We start from the raw sequence: 19574 nt of genomic DNA on the forward strand, positions 1-19574 counted from the left end.
TCGCTAACAAAGCACTCGCTTCATGAAACTGAGGTTAAACCACTGTAGTCACATGGATTACTTTAATTATGTCTTACTGTTCTGGACCTTGAATGTGGAAGTTGCATCGCTCCCAATGGAGGGACAGAAAGCTCTCAGATTTCATCAAAAATATCTCTATTGTGTTCCGAAGATGAATGAAGGTCTCTCAGGTGTGGAACGACATGAGGGTAAATTAATGACAGAATTTTCATTTTTGGGTGAAGTAACCCTTTAACACTGGCCAAGTGGGGTATACGCAACTGATAGCTATCCACATGTTATGTCTGATGTCATGCGTCACAGGGTCCATCAATCCATGAAGAACTTTTAACATCAATGGAACCACTGCACAAAAGGTTCTTTATAGTGGACAAACATATCTTCGGAGTATTAAAATGTTATTTAGGACTATAAGCAAAAGTGGTTCGTTTAGGAACTCTTCACTGAAAAGTTCTTTGGGGAACCAAAAAAAATGGTTCTTATATGGCATCATGTGAAACCCCCCTTTTGGAATCTTGAAGAGCAAAAGCAAACAACAAATAGTGCTCATACACATTCAAGGTGTACTGTATTACCAAATACCAAATACCTTTATTTCCATAACAAAAGCATGGATGGCCAGACAGAGGTTTATCTTTAATGAATCTTGGTGTCTGGGATGACTGGAGACTGTAGTGTACACTGCGAGTTTATAAAAGCTTAGCTTATGTGTGATATGAATAAACAGTGCTCATAAACGCTGTTGAGATCATAGTCTCGAATAAAACGAGTAAAGGCCTGGACCTGGAAACATTATCCTTTACATTCACAACATAACAAGTGGATATTCATGAATCTTTATGTTTGTTTGTTGTCTGGAGAGAGTTATTTGCTTGGCAATGCATATTCAGAGTTACCATCTTCAAAACAACTTCATAAAATGAAACATATGGCTAACTGAAAATTTAGTGGAACAAAGCTGAATCAATATTGCAGATAAATGAAAATAAAGTAAAAAGCTAAAGACCATGTCAGACCGCTCTACCATTGAGATGGTAGTTTTCTGGTCTAGTGACACTGAGGTCTTCAAAGGCGCTTTCAAAGCAGCAGATCGACAGTGCTATTGATTTCCTGATTAATGCAGCACACTGCTATGGGCACCGTGTGCTAAAGGCACAGTTTTCATTTGTGCATGATATCTGGATTGCTGAATCCACAGAATCGAATGGCTCTGTTGGTACTTTCATTCACAAACTTTTGCCAAGCTCTTCAATTAACATCATGGATTAGTTAGCAGATTAAATCTACTCCATCACTGATATAAATTAAGAATCCACAAGTAATTTGCAATCAGAGTATACCATAGAATATGTTTTATATGTCGAACAATATCTGGTATTTCACTTGTTGAACTTATGTTAGTTGGTGAAGCATTAAGAGCAGTGAGTTATACATTTTCTTGTTTTGTTTCATATAAAGATCTTTGTATCTTTTTTCATTTAACATTTTATAAAATATTATACCCACAGCATTAAACTTATGAGCAGAACTTTATCTCCCAACACATAGAGTATGTTTTTGTTATACTTCTAATATCACAGCAAGATGTCTTCCTTCTTATCAAATGTGTCTTTGCGGTTTGTTCTGTTCAGCTTGCCAATCAACTTTACGGACTTTATAGTCCACCAGCACTGGGACTTTTCAATGTTTGTATCACTTCTGTTATAGGTTACACCGCTCCAGTAGGTGGCGACAAACGAGTCTTTATGAGTGAGTCACTGATTCATTTAGGAACGAATCAATACCGTTTGTTGTTGTTGCGAGACGCGAGTGTGCTTTCTTTTGGAAATGTTCCCGTTGACGTAGCAAAAATAGAGCAAGCAACTGGCAACATTGCATCTAAAATGTAAGTTACCCTACTCAATATTAACCTCTGGTTTATTGAGCTTTTACAGTGATTGGTCTGAGAATTTTTGAGATAGGCCTATATAGGCTACTGTAACTTAAATCTCATATTAGCTTTAGAACAGTGTCTTTTGCACTACAGCATGGCTGACACTTTACACTGTTAACATTACAGTGTACAACGTATGCAACATGTTTTGGTAGATACTATGTCACAAAGTAGTTAGCCTACTTATTTTATTTGGCTTCCTACACAAGAGAGTGTGCGATTTCAGACGCAGCCCACCGAGAAGTCGTCGGATATGCGTCACAATAGGGAAGAAATGACTATCGCAACTTCTGTTCCCTTTCGTCTTTAAAGGAGTAAAATAATATTGCTGTTGTAAATATTTATATTTCCATCTAATATGTTACAGAAAACATTTGTCACACAGTTTAGCCCACTATGTAACTACTAGCCCCAGATTCTGCGATATCATGAACACTATGTAAACTGTGACCACTTTTGTGCAGGTTAAACACCCCAGATTTCAGGCATCTGTGTCGATGCCGCAGGGCTGTGATGTCTTTGAGAGAATGAATGTTAGGGTGGATGGGAGATGGTGTGCTGGGAATGTTTTACATGCAGGAGTCGGAGAGGGTCTGCATAAGGATATTGATTACTGCTGGGATCACCGGGCAATGAGCATATCTCTGTCCAACAATGTAATCATCCAAACACCAATTGTAATTCACTAGATGCTATAGCCGCATCAAAATGAGCCGCGTAATGGAGTCGGGGAGGGGGGCTGACAGACGCTGAATGCATTTGCCCTCAGATGTCCTTCAGCTCATTACAGTCTCATAGCACATAAGTGTATGCTCCCAGCTTATAATGCTAAACTAATAGGGAAAACATACTCATTAAGTTCATGCATTTTAAACAACAACAACTGGAACAAAAAACAAAACATGTAAAATAGGCTATGGTTACACAAAGCTGTTTGATTATTATTTATTTTTATTTTATATATATTTAGGAAATACATATGTTAACATATTTGTATAGATCAGTCATACATACTGCACATATTCGGTCATAATTTACTCATCCTCATATCATTCCAAACCTGTATGAACAATCTTAAAAGTTCTTTAAAATCATAACTTTTTAGGTTGTTTTTATTCCAGTTTGAAACACCAGTCTGAATGATTTGTTCAATAACTGATCCGGTTCTTGAGTTCAACTCACTTATTCAGTAATCTGGTCACAGAGCAAATCACTGGAGATGATCAGTGACTATTAACAATAATAATAATTATTTATTTATTTCAATTAAAGGAAGTCATAGCACATTAGTTGGATGGACACTTTTTGTTTAGGTGCTTTTGATTCCTTTCGCATTGAAAAGAGTAGCCAGTACATTATGCAGACTTTATCCTTTTGATTTTAAAGGGTTATTTCACTTTTTTTTTTTTTTTTATCATTTACTGAACTTCAAGTTGTCCTAAATCTGTATAAATTAAGATAAGAAGGTATTTTAAAGATTTTAGAACCTGAATTTAGAAAAGAAGATATTTTTAAGAATGTCTGTTACCAAAGAGTTGATGGGCCCCATTGACTTCCATAGTATTTTTTGGAAGTCAATGGGGCCCATCAACTGTTTGGTTACCAATATTCTTCCAAATATCGTCTTGTTCAGCAAAAGAAAGAAATTCATACAGGTTTGAAATAACTTGAAAGTGAGTAATGACAGAGTGACATAATTTTTGTAACAAAATCTAGCTAATATTTACAGAAAAGTGCATAAATTAAAAAAGATTATTACGACTATGCCTATGGAATTATTTGACCTCTGAAATGTGTGTGGTGAAAAAGAAGAGATGCTCACCTGCATCAGCTCAATTGATCCCTTGACAGGCATCGCCTAACAAGAAGTCAATCCAAAAAAGTTGCAGGCAGCGGCGGGTTGTCAATACTCAATCAAGAAATGCCTTCTGGTGGTTAATTCTCAGGCTTGATCCTGGATAATAATGATATCTAGCTTCAGGTGAGGGCGAGGTTGTGAAGGTCTATCCTCCATGGGTGTTCTGGATCGGCAGCAGGAATTAATCCTCTGCACCTGCACTTTGCCGACTGCCCTGTGAAACACAACGTGTGGATTATATGTTCAGTGTTTGTACAAGGGGAAATGAATTCAAGACATGAAACGGAACAGAACTTTGCATTTTTAAAATTATAAGAGAAAAGTGTTGGCTGGAGAAGAAAGGCCGTAATTATATTTTGCTGAAAAATGGGAGGAGTGTTGGCAAAACCCACTGGCATGCATGCATAAGAAGTTTTGCGCAATAATCCTGTCTTGCTAACTGAAAATGGGACAAAACAGACCAGCATGTTCTCAAAGACTATAGTGATTGAACTATGCGCAACAACTGCTTTTGTTGTTTTTAGCTTCTATGTGTTTTCTGACTGTGTAGTCAAGCGAAGCTAATCGTCTTCAGCATATTTCCCCTTTTTGATGCCCAATACCAAATCAAGAAGGCATTTTGCACCAAGAATCCCCTTTTTTTATATGATCATCAAATGGCTCTGTTTCAGTAAAACGGGGCCTCTGTTAGTCAGGCTTGTCAAAGAAAAGTAAACAAACCTGAAACACAGCTGTTCAAACTCACATAGAAATACACAAGTGAACAGAGCAAAACAAACCACCAACATAAATGCTGTAAAGCAGAGATTGGTCTAGAAGTGCAGTCAGGTGCACTGGGAGATTAGGAAGGGATATGTTATTTGTCATTATTTTGTGCATATTATTGCATTTTTTTTTTGTCACTATCGGTATTTAAAAGTAAACTTAGTAATATAAAATAATTCTAAAGAATTGAATAGTAATTAAAAATGAATGTAATGTTTTATAGTTGCCTCCTAATTGCGTTAACTCATGAAATTATTTGCATGGTTTTCTATTCTGTCTAATAAATCACTTTGTTGTAAAAAGTGAGTTATCAGCTGCTTGTGCGACAAAACCATTTATTGTGGTGCTTCTTCTGCTGCCTTTTAGTACTATAAGGAAGTCACATTCACCACAATGCAATGTTGAACTAGACAGCCATGAATTAATTGTTGCTCTAGCAAGGTGCTGTTCCTATAGGTACCATATTGATCGAATGGTTAAGTATGCAAAACATCGGTTACACTTTGACAAGAAAAACATCACAGTATAAGAACTGGCTCTGTGATTAATAGTTCCTCCGCAGAAATATGTCAGCCTGGCAAAGCGAGTACGGATTTACCCATGAACACCCATGTTTACTGCAAAAAGGTTTTATTTGGCTCTATTTGGACTATTTTGTTACATCCTGGATATTTAGAAATTACTTTACAACATAAATACTATCAATTCCTGAGGGATGCCTAAGGGATAGGGAAGCAGAAATATTCTGCAAATTAAATCTTTCTGACAGTTTCTGTGACCTGAAACTGATACTTAGACACCTTATGCACCAGAGAAACAAGCGCACAGCCGACTTGCGAATTTGGTGTTTGAACTTGTTTGAATTGAATTTCTATGGCATGTCGAAGAGTAATTAGCTGGTGAAGTGGATTTACTTATTGTAGAGTTAGCAAAAGTGATCATGAGAATTGTAATGTTTGAATAGGATGTCATAACAAATGTCAGTAGACCGGGAATATGTAAAAACGAGCAGTTCATTCATAAGATCATACCTACAGATGATAAGAGCAGTATGGTTTAACAGGACAAAACCCTGCTTTTCAAAAGTTTAGGGTCAGTAAGATTTTTAGCAAAAAAAATAGCAGGGTAAACAGTGTAGCTTAAATGTATATGTAGCCTAACTATATAATATAAGTATCTAAAGAGCAAAATTAAAAGAAAAAAATCCATCATTGAGTTGTTTCCACATTTGGTTATTGGTTACGTAAGGGAAAGTCATTAGCTGCAATTACATACTTCCCTAAAATATAGTAGGCAAAAAACAGTTATGCATGTGACAAGTATGTCTGAATTCACAGTAGTCATAAAAAGTAAGCAAATAGTACCCGGATGACCTACTACTTCAGGCGGGATTCTGAATTGCTCCCATGAGGCCACGGGAGAACATTTGTGAATGGTAGTGAAGCGACGTAGCAAGTCACATGATAATGACAACATGGTGAATGCAGTACATCCAGATTACATTCATACTACACACACTCATAGAACATACTTTTTTAGCGGTTGTGAAGTAATTGACCCTTCGTAGGGAGTTTGATTGACAGGCGATCTGACCAATCATATTTTTTGTTAGACAAAGCTTTCAGGAGAGCTAGTAGATTAACGTTGGAGGATTTGAACTTGGAAAAAACGGAGTGTACTGACGTCTTTCTGCGGTTAAAACAACATTCCTTCTTATGTTCATTCATGTTTATTTGATGCTATAAATTAACTAGGAGGATAGAGATGATCAGTTCACGAGCAGCTTTAACTGAGGCTCTACAGCACTCTGTCATGCACATTAAAGAGCCACAAAACTGTATTTATTGTTTAAATTTGTTTCATATCAAAAGTATCCTGGTCTGTCTGTCCGGCCTCTGGCTTGTCAGACATAGCAACAGTAACTTAAGGAGGCGTCATTTACTTATTCAAAATAAGTAGCCTACCTACTCAAGAGAGTATGCGATTTCGGACGCAGCCATTGCTCTGATAGGGCAGCGAGGCAACAAGTCAGCTGGACGCAGCCCTGGTGTCTAGTATTGGTTGTCATGATTTCTCATCAATTCATTGATTTCACACAACTGTTCCTCGTTTTGATCCTTTTATTAGTGTTGTATATCATGCCCTCTGTTTCATTCACTTATTGTCGGCCGTTGGTTGTGCCTAGCACACTGATTCGTGGCTTTTCTCGTCTTGTTGTTGGATCACTCTCTTTTGTTTTGTTTAATAAAGTACACAGTGCATGTTCCGATCCGCCTCACCTCATCTTTATCCTCAGCCAGAACTTACATATTCATTCAGCAAACAATCTAGAAAAAACAAAACAAAACATAATCACACTCCCCTACTAACTGAAGTGATTTGCAACTGAAATGCTATCACTAATCTTGGGGATGTCACTAAAGCTGTTGTTAAGTGTCATATGAACTCCACTGTAGCAGGGTTGATTATTTTACTAAATTTAAGCTGCTGAATTAAATCTGAAATATCATTGAGCTCTGTTAAAATGGTCCATTGTAATAAACCATTGTGTTCTGTGTAAAAACATCCCATCAGGAAGCATCGGTCTAGAAGTGTAAAATTGCAAAAACAGGAAAAAGCTTTTGCACACTTGGGTGTGAAAAAAATGAGTCATATTTACTTTGTACCTTAAAATAGAAGGATTCGTCTAGATCTAAGATATTTCCTGCCTTTTTTTTTACTGTGATGTATTTCCATGTGATCCCATGATTCCTCATCCCAGGGCCAGAGAGTGTATCTTCATCTCATCAGGGAGCAGAGCTGTGTCATCTTTGTGGGATGAGATCAGAGCTTGGCCTCTGCAGCGCTGATGCTGCTTCATCTCCTCACCCAGGTGGCATTAAAATCAACCAGATCCCTGAGAAGGCCTGCGGATTTAACCTCCGCTCATCTGCTGCTCAGGAAGCCATTGATTCTGAAGCTCAGCATGGGTAATGAGAAACATGATCGCATATTCTCTTTGTATGCTTTTGCCATCTTTCCGTGTGGATGACTTTCAGAGTTCTGATGCAGAATCAGCAAATTTGTGGATGCAATGAAACAGAAGTAGCAACGGTTCTTTTATACCGCATTGTGGCACATCAGAGTAAAACAGATTATTGAAAAAAATGTTGGGTGGGTACTTAGGGGCGGCAGTGGCTCAGTGTTTCATGTAGGTTGTCTACAAACCGGAAGGTTGGTGGTTCAATCCCTGGTTCTGCCTGACCAAGTGTCGAGGTGTCCATGAGCAAGACACCTAACCCCAGCTGCTCCTGACGATCCCTGCATGGCTGACACCGCCGTCGGTGTATGAATGAGTGAGTGAATGGGTGAATATGAGGCAATATGTAAAGTGCTTTTGGTTTTAATGTTGTAAGCGCAACATTAAAGCGCAATATGTAAAACTGGTCCTACTCGACCCTCTCCGAGCAGGATTCGGCCTCCGGCCTCTTGAGGCCAGGGGGTTAGGTTTACACGCACAGCTCTTACTGGCCTACGTCTGTTACACATCCATCCATCCGGATGGATAGCAAGATTAGCAACAAACTAGTTTTGCGTTTGTGTTTTTTGAATGAACCTATTTAATGAGATGTTAGAATTTAAGAAATTATTCCACGATTCTTGTAGTTTCAGAAAATCAATAATCATTATCCCCGTGTAACTGCATTGTGACCCACAAACATCCAGGACTTACCTGATGCTGATGTGCATTATTTAAAAGATAGCTGAGGAGAATAAACAGACTGAATGCATGACAAGCCACTCCAATCAGAAGGCTTGTAATAGGCCCCTAGAGGCTTTACCTTGCAGAAAAGATTTGCTCTGCTTACCCTTCCCAGCTCTGATAACATGCTGTTTTCAAAAAGTTGACCTTGAGCGTTCAGGCGTAACCAGTCAAATCGCAGTGCTTCAGTCCAGTTGGGTAATGTTTTATCTCAGGATGAGCCTCTAATAAATATTTGAAATGTTGTGGCGACCACAGTCCAGACTGTGTGGCTGTTATTCCGAGTGTTTGTTGCTGAATACAAGAATTCCACTTTGTGCTGTATGACTATAATGGGAACAGGCATAAAGCAGGGATGTATATGACTAAAGAACAGCCCAGAGCCTTCTGGGTATGCAATTGTCCTCTTTTAATTTCTTGATAATTCCAAAGTGACTCACACTAATTGCTGTTAATATCAGGAATATATCTAAACTCATTTTTAAATGTTTATGATTTAAAATAGGTGCATAAATGATATCCCGGATGGTATTGCGCATTGGTTCTAAAGCTTTAAATTATTTTGAGACGATTATGATGCAGATCCATCCGGAAATGTTTGAAGTGTTCAAACTCTTTTTAAGCAGGTCAAAATTCCCAGTAAAGAAGAGTATAAATAAATAAATAAATGAAATAATTTATGTACTAATGGATAAACAGCCCATAAAAAAATTAGAATTTCACACTGGGTCAAAGAAAAGATGATAGACAGGTAGAATACTTGTTCAAAGTATTTTTGTCTTTTGGGGAAGTTGCGGAGAGGCAGTTTCCCTGACAACACCTCAGTCATAAATTATTGTGAAATTTCGTCAATCTGTCAACCCGCCGTATTGGAAATGTTTTCTTTTTTTATATGCTTTTCAAAAGTATCTCATTACGGACTATATTATCATATCTGTCAGATTTATAGCCCAATTGCTCAGCTATTCAGAGATTCAGAATAATTTTCACCACTGTATAATGGAGAAACGCACAACATGGGAGTCATTGAACTGATGACACAGGCAGCACCACATACAAATATAAATGTAAAATCCAAATATATCCTAAAAGTAAAAACGATGATTAGAAGGAAATGTTAATTTCTGCCTTTTAAGCTGACTTTCTGCAAGAGAAGTGAACCACATTTGGCTTAGTCTCATGTAGGATTAACACAGGTGTGCTGGAGTCATTGTGAGTTTTCATTAAAATGTGCCGTCACCCCCCCCACCACACACACACACACACACACACCACAATCCCCCCCCTCCCCCTTTCCCTGTTGTAACCATATGGACCCCATACAGAGACCCATTACACTGGGAGAGTGAATTCACTTCCAGAAGAGAAAGAGAGAATCTGCCTCATGTATTTTCTGCAGCATACTTGCAATCATCACTCAGTAATGTGTGTGCTTCACTGAGAGATCACAGACCGATTCATTTCCACTGCAAAACAGGATATGTAATAGCCTACTTCATAATACACTCTATTGAAGGACAAGCACATTGGGGTACACTCTTTAAAAATAAAGGTTTGAAAATATTTTTTCAATCTTTTTTCAAAGAGTGCCATAGAAGGACAATTTGTGGCAGCCCAAAGGATAGTTCACCCAAAAGTGAAAAGTCTGTCATCATTTAGGCTACATCATAAGTCATCAAGAAAAAAAGAAACAATTCTTTAAACACATTAAATTAACTATATAAGATAATAATTCAAGAAATAATTCATTTATATTCTGGTCTTAAGTTTATTTTTCTTACCCAGAAAAATATCCTTTTCTAAAAATAAACTCTATGCTTTATCAGTGCAGTTGTGGAACATAGTTGTATAAAATCATCCTGTTCTTGGTGAGTGGCATTTTGCTTAAAAGGGGGAAATATAAAATCTCCCACTTGACTTTTGCCCAAATTCACCTATAGTGGATTTTAGTTGATTCCAAAGTTTGCCATTATCTCATGAGCAAATAGGATCATCAGTGACCTGCCAGAATGTGCCGTCCCAACACCACTCTCATTCGGGCACCTGTCATTGAGGTACCAATCCTCTCAGACCTAATCAATCAAGCTGCTGGCATAGACACTAAAGAACCGCTCTCAGCAGAAACACTGAGACAGGCACTGTCACTGCCATTTACACACAGTCCAAAGAAATCAAATAAGCTTAGCAAAAAATGTGTATTTATAGATAGAATAAAACAACATTGATCAAAAAAATATCAAATACTTTTATAAATGATTGTGATTTAATCTCCTAATGTTTGTTCATCTTTTTACATCACAGTTTAAGTTATTCCAACAACTGTACTTTCTGATTTTCAAAAAAATGCTGTGATGTTGTCATATGGAGTAAGTTGTCACAAAAAAAACAGGCATTTCAGCCAAATAAAACAAGTATAAACACGAAGCAATTCACAAAACAGCCAAATTTAGAAGTTTAGCTACTTGTAAAATCATATTGCTTTCTCTCTCTCTCTCTCTCTCTCTCTCTCTCTCTCTCTCTCTCTCTCTCTCTCTCTCTCTCTCTCTCTCTCTCTCTCTCTCTCTCTCTCTCTCTCTCTCTCTCTCTCTCTCTCTTCTCTCTCTCTCTCTCTCTCGACTGGTTTTCCTTTTGTTGATCTGTTGAAATGTATGTTTTTGGGTGTACATGCACTAAAATGACAAAATGACTTGCTTTTAAAGTGGCATGTGTTGGGAATGAGCATAGCGGTTTGTATTGATGGGGGGAAATCATGTGGCAGGTATGCGCCACAGTTTATGTTTGTGGAATCTAAACTGCAATATGCAGTGCTGTGTTCTGGAAAGATGGGTCACAAACAGGTTTTGACATTTTCTAAAACTAGTGGACCCAGCCATGCAATTTTAATGCATTGTGTTGCCGTAGGGAGTCATATATTATTGAAATATTTCTGTGGACTTCCCTCTTGTTGAAAATGGCAAATTTGACAAAAATTGGTTGGAGATAGCTACCATTTTAAAACTGACGAAGCTGTCGGCAGTTTCTTCATTACGCTTTGATTCATATGGTTTGATATTCTTAACTGAAATATTAATGCAAGCAGATATTTTGAGATATTTTTATCTTTGTGTAGTCTTTCCTTTGCATGTCAAATGGCTTCCAAATGGTTTACATTTGAATATAACGTAATCTATTGGTGTGTGTGTGTGATTTGTTTGTGATTCATTCATGATTCTGCTGTGGCATGTGTCATTGCGCTTCTGATGCCGATGTCATGATTCTGTGCCAAAAATCATTCCAAGTTTGTAATCACATTCCTAGTGACAACAAATAAATAAAGTTTTGCCTTGGGGCTATTCCTGAATAACGAGACCCTGTTTTAATCTACCCACCTGCCGATATGCTTTCTGTGATTATACACGTTCATAAATATTTAACTATTTTTTTTCCTTGGCTCCACTGGTGTCAAAATAATTGATTTGACAAGTCGCAAAATAGTTGAGCTAGCTTTATTCATAGTGTCACAGTTGGTGACAGCATAGACTTGATCTATTTTTGCACAGGTTCCAGTTACGTCAACTAATGATCATTAAAATTGACGGTTTAAAATCGATTGTTATTTAAGTGGGAGCCGTCCTATGAAATGTGATCTTACAGATCGCTTTCAACGCACATTTTTAGTCATGAGAAGTTCATTGTGATACTTTTTTAATATCCACACGGTCATTAATGTGGATAGTTCAGCCAAAAATGTATATTTAAATGGGTAATTCACCACTGGCAAAATGGGCTTTCAATAAAACTTGGCTGCCTATGTGGTAGAAAGGCAAAAAAAAAAAATATAATAATAATGCACTGGGCATGTTGCCTTTCAATACCACTCCCAGGCTGCTCATATTGGAGAGGTTTGACCAGAGTAAAATTCTGCTTTGCTTGATTATACTTCTTTGCAAACATTAGTCCCAATGGTCTCAATTGTATTGTTTCCTGGTGCAAGATTTCAAATAGTAAACATTTAGCGGAAGTGAGTTATTTTCGGTTTCCAGTGAAAGATCCAGCACGTTTTAGGCAGTGGCTAAGGGTCCGTTTACACGACAACCGACTTTTTTTGCGTTTTGGACGTTCATTTACACGACAACGCCGTTTTGGTGGCCTGAAAACGCAAGTTTTTGAAAACGACACCTTTTCATCTCAGTGTAAACTACAAAAGCATAAATCTGTAAAAATGGTGACGTCATGCGTAGGCTATTAGTCTATACAGGCTTTTTAAATGAAAGGTTCCTTACAGCAGACTCAAGGATGATATATGTTTTCGAAGCCTTTGTGTTCAAAGGTTTTGACATTTTCTTAAAGGAAGTAAAGGGGACTTTATATCAGAGGAGAACATTCTAAAATTGGGATTGCAGTGAATGTTACTGGCTTTGTGAAGATAAAATTAACCCAGAAGACAAAGTAATAATACAGTATTATTATCAGGATTAACATCCTTAGAATGAAAATCGGACAAAAAATGATACCTATGCGTTCGGCTCGACTGCACTGTAGTAAAATAATGTGTATGTGCGCGGGCGCGTAGTCTTTCTTTACAAAGTGACATCGCCAACTACTTGTCTGCATAATAATACAGCGTTTATTAGTCGTTTTCACAAATGCGTGTGAACAGGGATCATTTTGATAACGTTGTCATCTGTAGAAAAAAAAAAAAAACGTTTTCATTTTTAGCAGATCGGTGACGTGTAAACGTGCCCTTAATGGAGAAAACACAGCTACGCACAATCTGTAGAATCCTATTCAAACTGTGGATGATACAATCAGTTTTAGGCCAAAGGAGGAGAAAAAAACTGAATGTAACTGCTGTTAATTAGGAAGAAAAGCAACAGGGAGCACCTTCTGCCCAACCCCCCAAAGCAAAATGCCAGTGTGTATACGGTACAGTTTTCAGTGATGGACCTACAAATAACTAGGAATTTCTCTGTCTACGTAACACGGAGAAATAGTAGGCTAAACATCGTTCATTTACATATACTGCCGACATTGTAACAATACAAAGCTGAGTTGAAAATCGCCGAACTCAGACTTTAAATATACTCACCAATCATCTAAAATCATGTCACATTTCACAGTGATCTTCGTGTGTCCAGCCACCTGTAATGCGTTTATGTGAAGTCAAAGAAGTAATAAAGCAGTCAAAATATGTGCATGTGATTACAACCTGATGGAAAATCATCTCACAGAAGTGTGTGATGGGGTTTTAAGCACATGGGTAATGAGAGTAGAGGCCGTGATATGGCAGAGGTAGTCGAGGGTGGGCACGCGCTGCAGTACTCATGCTTCCATCTGCTCCTTCTCATCGCAGCTTGCTCTGCAGAGGGCTCAACGGGCCCCAGGAGCATTTGGAACGGGGCCCAGGGTCTGCCTCCAACATCGCTGGCAATTACTGGATAAACACATTTGAATTAGTGCCTGTATTTGGACGCTGTGGTGTTGTCATATCAGCTGCTGTCGGCTGTCAACAAACAGTCCATGGAAACGGCTGTTCAAACAATGGAGAGGCGAGAGGCATGGCTAGACCGTAAAATCTGTTGAAAGTTCCTTGAAATATTTCAGCCACGTGTTGTGTAAATGTTTAAATAAGATTGGCAGGGCATATGGAGATGGATTTTTTTTTTCTGGATTGGGGGAATGCAAAGACCTTCGATGACATGATACTGGACATGATTCGAGGACTCTGCATGCTAGAATAGTCATTTTCCACTAATTGAATAATAAATTCACATCGTTTCATGAGATCTGAGTGTTGTTCTTGAGGCGTACACATTTCTGTGCACTGCTCACATTTTGTTACTTAAGACAATCACACAACTTAATTTAATTAAGTACATTCAAAATATGATGCACAATTATTTACAAGGTATTTTTTATAAAAAAGGAACAATATTGGTTTACTTGTTTCTTCTTTCCCCTTGACTTTGTCCATGGATCAGCTTCGTGCCACCTCCACCTTTGACCCCTGTGGTGACTGTGAAGAATGGGTAAATCGAGCAGATGAAATGATTAAACCAGAGCCAGTGGGTTGTACAGAAGACATCTGAACACCCTCACCGCCCCCAACACACACACATTTACTTAGCTAAATGACGACATATTACTGTAAGCAAATTATAAATATTGTACCCTTAAACATTGAAAGTTACTTTTTAAATGAATACAATAAAATACTGCGCTACTCCCTTAAAAAGTAAATTGCGCTAGTTACCTTTTTATGGAAAGTAATGAGTTACAGTAGGCTAGAGTTACAGTACTTTCGCGTTATATTTTCTCACCTGGGCTGGGCTGTGCTTGCTTGTTTGTTTTTAATAGCAAATTAAAAATTTGGGTAAATGTAAATGCCCTTTCATACCAAAGGTGAATTGAATAAGCCTCAAATGTGATGTTTTATCTAAAGCCATTTTTGCTTAGTATGGTTGAATTAGATCGATGGACAGCAGCAAAGACATATTGGTAAATAAAGTGAGATTAAAAACACAAAGTATATTTAACATTTAATTATAGCAGGCTTTATAATACTGATGAATACTGAATCTGTTTTTGTGAAAGTGAGAGGAGTAAATGCATGCTCCCATTTAGTCTAGAGCTACAATGTCCATCATAGTCATAGCGCCTCTACACTTACTCCTGATTTCTCTCAACCTGCAGTCAATAAATGGGAAAACAAATTAACTTGCGTTACTTATTTGAAAAAGTAACTCAGATATTTAGTTGTAAATTTAAAAGTAATGCATTACTTTACTATGTGACAAAAGTATTCTGATCTCGGAACTCGCGTTACTTGTAATGCCCCCAACACTGGTAGTGAGATCAAATTCAGTCCAGATCTTAATTCATCTGTCTAGATTTTATAAGCAGAATATTTGGACCTTCAGGAAACTATTTCGCAACTGCCCTCTCCTCCTCTCCCCTTTAGATGATTAAGAAAAAAGTGTGTGGTTAGGCAGTCCACCATATGTGCACTGACAGTCAGGTTCACTGTGAGCATAATAAATTATAGAGCAAGGGACAGGGGTGTGTGGGTACAAGGGACAGTGTTGACGGTGATGTCAAAAAACATCAGTGAAAATGACAAGTCCAAGCTTCTGACCTGCAACAGTGACACCTGAGCTTCTAATCGGAAGGTACAGCTCTCCCCTCTGTTCAACTCAGACAGACACGGGACAATTTAATTATTTATTGAATGCAATGGTGTTCTACAGTCTTTTCTGGAAAAAAATTCTAAACTCAAAGTAATAATTAAATGCGTATATATGTAATCTATGCCTAGTTCTATCATGAAACTTTAGATGGTGCAGGCTCATACTACGTTAACTACGTGGTGCAAGCTGATTGGTTCATGTCAAGTCTGCAGCAAATGAGCTTGCTTCTCAACATTTAAATGGCTGGTTACCATTTACTATGGCAGTTTACAACATGCTTTCAGAGTTAATCTGAAACCCTCCATCTTCCCCAGCTCCACCTGTATAGATCTGCTATGGGTAATTGATACTATTTGTGCAGAAGCAGTATGTTTTACAGCACTGTATTGGCTTATGCATTGGCAGTTGCAAGTCCCTTTACTTGATCTGCAGCAGCAGTACTTCAGAAACAATAAGGACTAGCAACAGCTGATGATGGAACGGCAATGGTGAACGGAAGTACCTTGTTCGTAAAAAAACACGAAAGCAAAAATCACTAAGCATTCTTACGTGAATAATATCAAAGACAGTCAAATAAATACACACAACATAATGTCAAAATTCCAGTTTATGCGCAATGAGCAGCGCAAAAAAAATCTTAATTTAGTACTGAGAGGTGGCTTTATGTGCACAAAATCTGCAGGAATTAGTAAAATTATGCGCACAATCCCACGCTAAACTTCAAGCCCTTTAACACCAACAATATTAATATGGATCAAATGAAAGGAGTGAGTGAGGGGAGGCGGGTTTGTGTGTCAACTCTGTCAAGGAGGCGCAGCTGGTATCATGTATCTGTTCTGTGGAAAATGAGTATTGAAAGCGTTTCAGATATTTCAGTATCGATATGCATCAAAAAATCTATATTTTTTGACATTGCACTTAGTTTATTATTTCAGATGCCTTTTTACAAGACTAAAATTGAAAAATGAAGCCGCCAAATGTGCTAGTAGAAGTGACTGCGTTACACGCTACTGCTGAAATCCACCCGCATTTCGTGAATGTTAATGTCAAGCCCTGTATATAGCCTATATATTAATGGAGAGTGAGTCAGGGAAACAAAGGTTACTCACTCTTCATATATCTGTATAATAAAGTTATTGTTTTCCAGATTGTCATCAGACCAGAGTTGCCATGACGACAAAGTGGGATGGTGTGTTGAATGTCACCTTTGCTGTCTAAGCTCTCATGTCTGGAGCTCAGGTCTGTGTGTGTGTGTGTGTATATGTCGAGCTCTTGAGTGTGTGTGACGGGGCGCGGAGGGTGGCCCCCTGGGCCCCTGCTGCCCTGACGGCCCTGCCACAGCTGCACTCAGGTGAAACCGACGTGGTGGCAGCAGCATGAAAGCTCCAAAAAACTGAAAGAAAACGTTCCTCCAAGATCAAAGGCTGAACTCTGTTTCATGCTAACCAAATAGCTTGTGTTGTATCTAGATGGGGCGCTGTAGTAAAAATAACCAGAGCTCTTCTTAGGGTTACAACTACTGTATATGCACTGACTGTAATACAATTTGTTTTTCAACGTTTTGCACATGATTTTCGGTGCATGTAAACTTGACATAATCCAGCATATAGTGATTCACTTTCTTTGATGATGCTTTTATTTATTTATTTAATAACTTTTAACTAAATTAAAATTTGAAGAAAAACATGCTGCACTGTAAAAATGAATACATGGATTTTATTGATATCTAATCAATAAAAATTAGTCGACAGATTACAAGCAATATTATTAATTAAATGTAACAAATTAGAATTGAGTAATAATTAATCAAAATAATTCCTTAAATGTTAACCATTTAAAATTAGTAACATTTACAAAATATATTTTATTGCCAACATTGAATACACCTGATGTTAACAAACAGAATCACTGAAGGAGAAAAACATAATTATTACCATTATGGAGATCAGTGTGTGTTTTAGTTGGGCTCTTCACCCTTAAATGATTAACTTTAAGTTTTGTTTGGCTGGGTTAGCTGCTGTACATGAGTTATAACAGCCAGATGAACAAAGCGAAAAGGTGATCTGATGGTGTAGGTTGTGTGTTAACATGATCAATATTTCACAATCATTTGACCTGAATCACTGAACTCAAATAGAGCCCAATTTATGAGTTAGGTTAACTTTATTAATTATAGCGTCACTGGCCTTGTACACCATTATATTTTTAACTTTTTCAATGTAATCCAAATAATTTATATATATATTTTTTATTATTATTATTATTTATTGATTTGATCATTTGGATTTCATTGAAAAGGCTAAAAATATTATGCAGCTAGAATTAATAAAATAAACCTTACTCATAAATTGGACTCTACATGAAAACTCGATTGAACTAGTTTTCATGATAATTGTCTTTTCTGGGGTTTACTTGCTATTTAAATATATTTACAACTTTCTGGATCACAATGCATCTCATTGCTGCTTTTATATAACAATATAGGCCTACTATATACTGACTTTATTAAAGTTGAGCCAAACAACAACAAAAGAAGGTTAGTTGGATTGCACTTTACAATAAGGTTTAATTAGTTTACAGTTTGTTAATGCATTAGATATAATGTGAACTAACATTGAACTATGCTTTTCTTGATACATCTTCATTTCTACAGACACTAGCTCATTTTTACATTTTCAAGTTGTTAGTTTATGTATTATGAACAAACATGATTAACAATGATCAATAGTATATTTATGAACTTATAAAAAACATTGAAAGGAACAAATCATGAAAATCTGACTTTTTCCTGTGTTTAAGTGCTATAATCGGGTCCTCTGGGCATCTACCAACCCAGAAAACGTGAAAAAGGCCAACCCAGTAACTTTGTTTTGGTAAGCCTTTCTCTGTAAGCATGTGAAAAAACTAGTCGCTCAAATTTTTCTCCACTAGTGATGTACGGGGATCTTATTATAATATTACAGCCCCTGCTATTTACTTTCATAGACAACTGACTGTTTATGTGAATTTTGTGTGTTTTTGACATAACCTTGTGTGTATTTGACGATTTAAACGCAACAAAAAATGTGAAAGCGAACTTTGTTTAAGGACACTCCTTCTGAGATCCAGCTTTCTTTGTGCGTGCTTCGGGTGTGTGCGCTCAGAAAACAACAACACTGATATAGCTTAAAAACGCATTGAAATAATCAACTTTAATGATGATGAAGAAGAACTGCACTGTCCATTCGAGTGATCGCGATATAGACAATAATCAAAACCATGCAGATGTCTTGTTATCAGAGAATCTGATTCAGGCAGGAACTGATCGTGGAGAGGGGGTAGCACGCGACAGCTCATTTGCATTTAAAGGCACATGCACAAGGACAGCCCGTTTTTTTGACTGTAGTCAGAAATGAAAGCTTTAGCGTAAGTTCTGCTGGGAAGACTCAATTGTTGCGTCACTCATTATCTTCTCATCCATCCAATCACGGTTAATACTAGAAGTATAAAAGACCCGTACTTACACTTGTCTGAGTTCGCAGATGCTAATGCTTCACTCACCTCCATCCACCCCACCACCACCAAGATGATTTCTCCCCTCCATCAACGAGATGGGTTCCTCCGTCCATCCTCCCTATCACCATAGGATTTCCCCTTCAACCTCCCCACCACCACCTGGATGGTCCCTTCCAATACCGCATTGGGGGTCGGCTGCGCCCCCGCCATCTTCAGGCGGGAAATGCTGAATCCGTACCCTCGGATTGCGAGTTACGGACGGGGCCTACGCCAAAGAACTTATTGCATGTGGCTTGCTGCGCTGTTAATAAATGCATACTTATCGAGTATCTATTCTCCGAGTCTTTCTGGTAGAAATTGGTATTTACATCATGGATTTATAAATCATTTGTGAAGTATTTTTAGCTGAAAATTCACAGACACATTCTGGGGACTCCATTACAGCTTGTAAAACGGGGCATAATAGGTCCCCTTTAAGCTGGATTAATGTTGTAAAAATGAGTTCATTATTATTCCATGATATATGCATCAATCAGTGTTATTAAATTGAACCTTATTTTAAAGTGTCACTGTTGGATTAACTAGGCTCACACT

The 19574-nt window shown here is 37.7% G+C and overlaps 1 long non-coding RNA gene across 1 annotated transcript; it reads left to right on the top strand.

Annotated features, from left to right (window-relative positions):
• Positions 1 to 1801: 1801 nt before the first annotated feature.
• LOC306999629 lies at positions 1802 to 19339 on the top strand. The gene is made up of 3 exons (XR_013797886.1): positions 1802 to 1906; positions 7339 to 7546; positions 19007 to 19339. It is a non-coding gene; the product is annotated as an uncharacterized lncRNA (long non-coding RNA).
• Positions 19340 to 19574: the final 235 nt, after the last annotated feature.

The sequence above is a fragment of the Phoxinus phoxinus genome (genome assembly GCF_949152265.1).
Source record: "Phoxinus phoxinus genome assembly, chromosome: 5".
In the NCBI taxonomy this organism is placed as follows: Eukaryota; Metazoa; Chordata; class Actinopteri; order Cypriniformes; family Leuciscidae; genus Phoxinus; species Phoxinus phoxinus.